The sequence below is a fragment of the Mytilus californianus genome, unplaced genomic scaffold, assembly GCF_021869535.1.
Source record: "Mytilus californianus isolate M0D057914Y unplaced genomic scaffold, xbMytCali1.0.p SCAF_7, whole genome shotgun sequence".
NCBI lineage: Eukaryota > Metazoa > Mollusca > Bivalvia > Mytilida > Mytilidae > Mytilus > Mytilus californianus.
Window position 1 is genome coordinate 8,055,879 of NW_026262723.1, and position 6,993 is coordinate 8,062,871.

At 32.3% G+C, this 6,993-nt stretch overlaps 1 long non-coding RNA gene across 1 annotated transcript; it reads right to left on the reverse strand.

Moving 5' to 3' along the window:
• Nucleotides 1-3,845: 3,845 nt before the first annotated feature.
• Nucleotides 3,846-6,779, reverse strand: LOC127708998 (uncharacterized). The gene is made up of 3 exons (XR_007985457.1): nt 6,653-6,779; nt 5,429-5,599; nt 3,846-3,861 (listed from the first exon to the last, which is right to left on the reverse strand). It is a non-coding gene; the product is annotated as an uncharacterized LOC127708998 (long non-coding RNA).
• Between the last annotated feature and the right edge of the window lie 214 nt (nt 6,780-6,993).

A 6,993-nucleotide genomic window follows, 5' to 3' on the forward strand; every position in this document is an offset into this window, starting at 1 on the left:
ACAATTATGCATCAAAACAGTTGTTATTAATGACGATCTGAAACATTTTTTTAATTTCGTAAACTTTGTATACATTTGTATTTGAAAAAAGGATTCAAATATATTTTAAAATTACAAATGACTTGTGACATACTCGAAGACAATGATTTCTTTTGTAAATGAAAACGACCATAAATGCTGTCGTAAATAAAAAGACCATGCATGTTTTCCTAAATGAACTAAGACTATGAATGCTTTTAAACAAAAGATAACAATTTCATCTTAAATAATAGACAATCACCACGAATGCTTTCCTAAATACATGTAATACCCAAATGCTTGTGTGAAAGTAAAACAAAAAAACTTTGTGAAAATACATACAATATAAAAGGCCCTGAATGCTTTCCCCAAATAAAGGCCAATAATGCGTCCCCTAAATAAAAAAAATCCCAATCAGAATGCTTTTCAAAATTAAAAAGACCATGAATGCTCTCCTAAATAAAAAAAAATAACAATATTTGCTTTTCTATATGATCCACAATATATGTGTTAATGTAAGGCAACTTAATGAACATTCCCGCAATAAATAGCACAAAGGAAACATGTTATATGTCCAACAATGCTCTTTTTTTTCTACCATTGAAATGAGATAATGCCGCTTTCTACCATCTTTGTTTGAAGAAATTGAAAAGACGATTGTACCACTTTCCTTTTCCTTTGTTTCTAAAAAGAGAGAGAACACTTTTGAATTTGTAAGAACACAATTATATTTACTACATCTATGTACCTGTTGTTATGGGGTCTGAATGGGGTTTATAAAATAGAGAATAATGGGGTGCTGAAATTAAGAGAATAGAAAATAATGGGTGCAAAATATAGAAAATGGAGAATGATGGGCAAAAATTATAACGAATGGAAAAGACCTCATTCTGACCCTCTTCCATTGATCTCGATTAAAAGGGTCAAGATCTGACCTAAATTCTTACTTAACCCTGCTAAATGTTCCTGACTAAGGTTAGAACAACGTCATCAGTGATTGTCTTAAGTTATACTTTAACGTAATTGTCCATTTGGGGGTGTATGTAGAGAATTCGTGTTGATGACTTAGAACATACTCACCCATTCTCGCCCAATGGAAAATCAGTATTTTGCCTTCTATTTTTCATAGTACATGGCTTTCCATGCACTTTAAAATGCTATACATGAATAGATTAATTACGAAAGTGAACTCTTAAAACTGCACAAACGAAGTGTACAATCCCCTGAGGCAATTTCCATAAAAAAAGAGCAAAGGAAATAACACGAGTACTGTTGTTTGTCTGAATATATTAAATGAAAACAGGAGAATAGAACTATAAAAGCATGCTAAGTTGAGATTTTAATGTTGTAAACTTTAAATAATTGTACATTTAAGAACAAAAACAAAAAAAAGGGGGGCAAAGGTTTAGGTAAAATGATATTTAATCTAATTTGTATACGAGACCTTAAAATCAATGGGTTCTTTTTAAGAAAAATATACTTACAAAAAAGTAAGCTACTGATGTTGAAACGATCGTCAGTTTTAAAATGTATTGATGAGTTTTGACTTATCAAAAATTAAGCAATTCTAGAAAAACTGATTTATATAACATTGTGTTCTTTTTAAAATGAAGGAATTTTAGATGTATGAGCATTACTTTTACCTGAAGCGGAAGAAATCTCCGTTTTTTAATAATTTATCCTTTTTAAACAAAACTATCTCATTACTATTTCATTCCATCTACCATGTTAACACTTAAGTGAGTTCATATTAAGGATTGATTATTACAACGGGAGGCTTATTTTGTACTGTCATTCGAAGCTGCGAATATGTTCTAAATTGGTCAGACAATACTTGGTCATGTTTTATGAACATGGCTAGGTATTATCCAATCTATACATATCTTTGATAGTCTCAATAAAATACATTCACAACTTTTATATACTCGCGATAAATAATTGTCTTTTGTTAAAGACTAACGTTGATCACTAAATATCTTTGTCCAGACTGCGAAGAAATCTCAGAATGTGAGACACTGGATATGCTTAGCCGGCGACAACGGCTTAAACTACTTGCATAAAGTTTGATATTTAAGAAGGTAGACAAAGCATAGTTAATTCGTGGACAATTATGGTGAAGTTGTTGTCACTTGATACTTAATCTTTACATTACGCTTAATTGATCAGCTTACTGTATAAGCGCTTATGTCAGTACTGTGAACAACAAAACATTTTACGTCATATTTTAACCAAATCAATGTTCTGGTTTTGACAAGCACTATTGGAAGCAGAATTTCTTTATGATTTTTCCATCTTGTTTTCATGTGCAAATGAGAAAAACGCTTCTTGTCAAAGACAAAAAAAAAAATAAAGCAGATTTCGAAGCGATACTATATTTCCTGTATTTACCAAAAAAAAAAAAAAATTATAATGAACGTTAAGGATAAGATATTTTCAATTTTTAACAAATACCGAAAGGAAAAATCTGCCTGAATTTCAGCGTCTACTGTTTAAGGAATGGTGGTGTAGGTGTTAAATGCGCCGTTTCTACGTGCGATCGTTAACTTTTCCCAAATCCAGTTTAACGGGTTTTAATTCGGTTGGCATCCAAATCGGTGAAATCGCTTTGGACTCTAAATCCCTAAAGGGATTAGTCTGTAATATGAAAATTTTCACTATTTTTTCAACAATTAGCAGGCGAATGTACCACACTTTATTCGGATCGACCCATTTGGAAAAACCTACCGTTACCAAACAGCAATTGATACTTCAATAAATTTAAAAGAGGGAATGGAAAACAACATCACGATAAAAAGAAAAACTTCACAAGACAAACTTCAGTTGGTAAAACAGTACACAGAAGAACAAAAAAAAATAATAAGAACCTCAGTAACACCTAGTTCGAAGTCGGGTTATTTAAATGCTTAAAATGAACACCCACTGATATCGACTTTGGTTAACGGTATCAATGTTTTCCGATTCTTACTAAGACATAGCCAGCCGAGATCCGATGGAAGTACGGAAGACAGTTAGTCAATTCACTAAATTTTGTCTAGAATCGATAACCTTATCAGAGGTTTACCTTTTACTCAAAAGGAGTCAGTAGAGAAAAATGGTAGACAATTGATGAAAAATGAGTTCAATAAATGAAAATAACACTTTTTTAAATTTCGTGCGTCTAGAGAGCTTTTCTGAATTTACTTCCTCAGGAACGCTCAATCCCAAACGTTTTAAAGCCAAATATGTTATAAAAACTAAACACGCGAAGGGCTATAGATCAATAGACGGCGCAGCCTTTACGGGATGTATCCTTTCATTCTTTGTTTAAACAGAGAACCACATTTTGTCCATCGAAAGGCTTTGAAGAGACAGGCAGTGTGTTCAATTATGCATTGTTTGTGTTCATAACTGGTAAGAACACATTCGGAAAAAAAAACACGAAATAAGGATGGTTTCAGATATCCATTCAGTAACATATCATATCTTTATTATACACTCAATCTAAATACAATCATATTTATTAATACTGATGTTGTTATACTTTAACGTTTCACTGGATCTCATTCCATTCAAAGGCTTTACCCTCCAAATATTTCCCTACTGTATTTGGTCATTTATCTTTGACCATTATGTCTGAACTAATATTGGTCAACTTCTTAAAATACTTGAAATGAATTGTATGACGGTAAAAATATTGAATGACACACGCGCACATGCATACAAACAGAACAGAAAGAGACATACATATCTGGTTTGTAGAAGACAATATTGTCCGATATCAGAAGATGCCAAACTTATTGATAAAATGAAGTTAAACAGCTTGGAATATAATTTGAATAGTAACTTACCCCCATTCTCGTGTACCTGTAGTTACAATCCCATGATGAGATTAATATAGATTCATCAAAGATACAAATAAATCAAACTTATTAAATAATATATACTGTATATACATCAGGAGATGAGGATTGACTGCAACATATGACAGTTTTTTATGTGTAGAAGTTCTAATAGAGTTCATATTTTACCGGACATAAAAAGGTTTTCTATGGTCGCGGATTTGACTTTTTCTAACTTTTTGGTTTGTTGATGAAAATCTCGTATCCAAAGCAAGATATACTACTACACTTCTAGATGGTATTTGGTTGTTCGAGTCGTTGATTTGCCGTCTCATTAACGTAGATGGTATTTGGTTGTTCGAGTCGTTACTTTGACGTCTCATTAACGTAGATGGTATTTGGTTGTTTGAGTCGTTAATTTGCCGTCTCATTGACGTATTCCCTTACTTTCCTTTTATTCATAATTATAACTAAAAGTCCGTCTGTTATAAGAGTTCATATTGCCTAAGCTTAAAATAATCTTAACCCAAAGAAAAATCTAAAAAAATACTTTAATTCAGTCAACTATTTTGTTGTATCTGTGTTAAGTAAGGTACATAAGTAGCGGTTGTCTAGAACTAGAATTTATTTTTTAAATATTTTGTTGATGTACTTTTTTACTTACTTATAAATTTGATGAACTACAAGTACTTATCTAAAATTGGTCTTATTGCGCCTACGCAATGAAAGACAATGTCAACTGATTAAGACAGTATTGTTATCTTGAGATACATTTTGTGCTAAATACTGTTGGGTTGCTACTTTACTGGAGTATACACGATATAAAAATAAGAAGATGTGGTATGATTGCCAATGAGAAAACTCTCCACAAGAGATCAAATGACACAGAAATTACCAACTATATGTCACCGTACGGCCTTCAACAATGAGCAAAGGCCATACCGTATAGTCAGCTATAAAAGGCTCCGAAATGACAAATGTAAAACGATGTCTATTTCAATTCACATTGGATGACACTAAGGTACGTGGAAATATATCTCAACTCATTTTTGTAAAGAAAATTGCACGGACTGGCTGTACATCATGAACAAAACCATTATTATAATAATAGTAAAAAGCCTACAAAATTTTGTCTTGTACCTGTTGTATACATTTTTCGACCTCTAACTATACCCTCAAAGCCTCCCCTTCCCCCTCCCCAAACAATAAAAAAACAAAACAAAAAACAAAACAAAACAAAACAACACAAAACAAAACAAAACAATAAAAACAAAACTAAAACAAAAACAAATCCCAGTGATTTTACAAGCAAATTGTTCTGCATGGATTTGTTCGCAGTAAATAAGAACCGATGACAGGGCATTTTCCACCTTTCTCTCTAAATATGATAAACGTTCTGAAGGAATTTAACATTTTTACTTAACTTGTTAAAAAATGTATCGAATAATTTTTCATTAAATTGAAAGTTGACCCGAATCTTTGAAAATCTAGCTGAATCATCGATTAGGCGTTCCATCCCTTGAAAATATTATATATAACACGTAACATTAGTACATTGGATTTACACTTCAGCTGCTTATATTAATTCATACCTGGACAGTTTTGTTCCTGACAAGATTTAATCTGCTGATAACTTCCCTGACATTCGTCACCACCATGAGCTGGAGGAGGATTAGTGCATGTTCTAGTTCTGGACTGTTGTCCTCCACCACATGTTTTAGAACAAACTCCCCATGGTCCAAAATAAGTCCAACAACCATAAACTATACAATACATTGACACGAATAATATTAACATATGATATAAGCTCTTCAGGTATTTTCTCAAATAAGACTGGTCAAGTGCCATTATATTGATCTGTTTCTAGTTTGCCTAAATAGCCCTAATCAGTCATTTTATCAAGTAAGATCTCTGACAAATTACAAGAAACATTTCGGCAAATAAACTCCGATCCACAAAAATATGAAATGAATAAATAAAGTTATGTAAAAAAAGGACAACCAAATTCATCCAAGGTCAATTTTGTCTCGGGAGTTTCAGCCTTAACGTTAGTACAATTACATACTAAATAAAATAATTATTTTACAACAAAATGTTACATTTGAGCGGGTACCTGAGGGATCTAAAAGTCAACATTCGACTTAAATGATGTACTATAAATACATCATATCGATTTTTAAAAATGTGCAAGATGCATTTTTCTAGGATACTCTTCATCCAGTACTCTCAACCGACAATTGTTCATTTAAGTAATAGTTATTAAATTACTATTATTACTAGAACTTGTTATCAAATTACTAGAAGAAACATACAATGTTGGAGGTTAATCCAGTATACAAGGACTGTTGTACTCTCTTGACCACAATTTTTGGCCCACGGGATTCGCATACTTAACCATTTAGAAGCATCAAGGTCAAAAGGGACTCAACACAACCACTACATTTACCAGTTGTTAACCTTGCTACAGAGAACTATTTTGTTTGTCTTATGTCAGAAACATGAGCAATTTAAAATCTTCATTTGCAAATCATCCGTGCAGGTGAATCGTCAATAACTATAACAAAAGCTTCATGCAAGAAATTACATATCAAACTTGTTTGAATTTCTTGAAGACACATATCAATTTTATATTTTTTTTCAGACGGTGAATCGAACACAGATGAAAAGTAACTTGTTCGTGATTAAAAGAAAAATAGGAGTCTTTCATCATCTTGAAAATATATTCTAATCACTAATTAACTTTACCGAATTCAACCAACATAGTACGTGCAAGGGGGGAAATATACTGCCATGTTTTAGTTTACAGAATTACTTACCTGGAGGAGGACACTCGGTTACAGTAAATGTTTGGATTACTGTTGACTGAGATTGATGTCTACATTTACCATAAACTTTTATTGACGGATTCTGTTGTATCCATGTGATAAATCTTTGTACCTCACAGCATTCTATGGTGTTATCGTTATCTTCCAAATCTCTACAGCATTTTGTAAAGATTAGATTGGCAGCATTTAACTTGACAACAAGGTAAACCAAGGATAGTTCTACTGACGCATAAAACAAACTGTTATTTATATTCGTGATAGCACTGGTCTATACCGCTGCTGGTGAACTATTAGTCCCTGATGAATTACCAGCTAAACAATTAGTGCTTTGG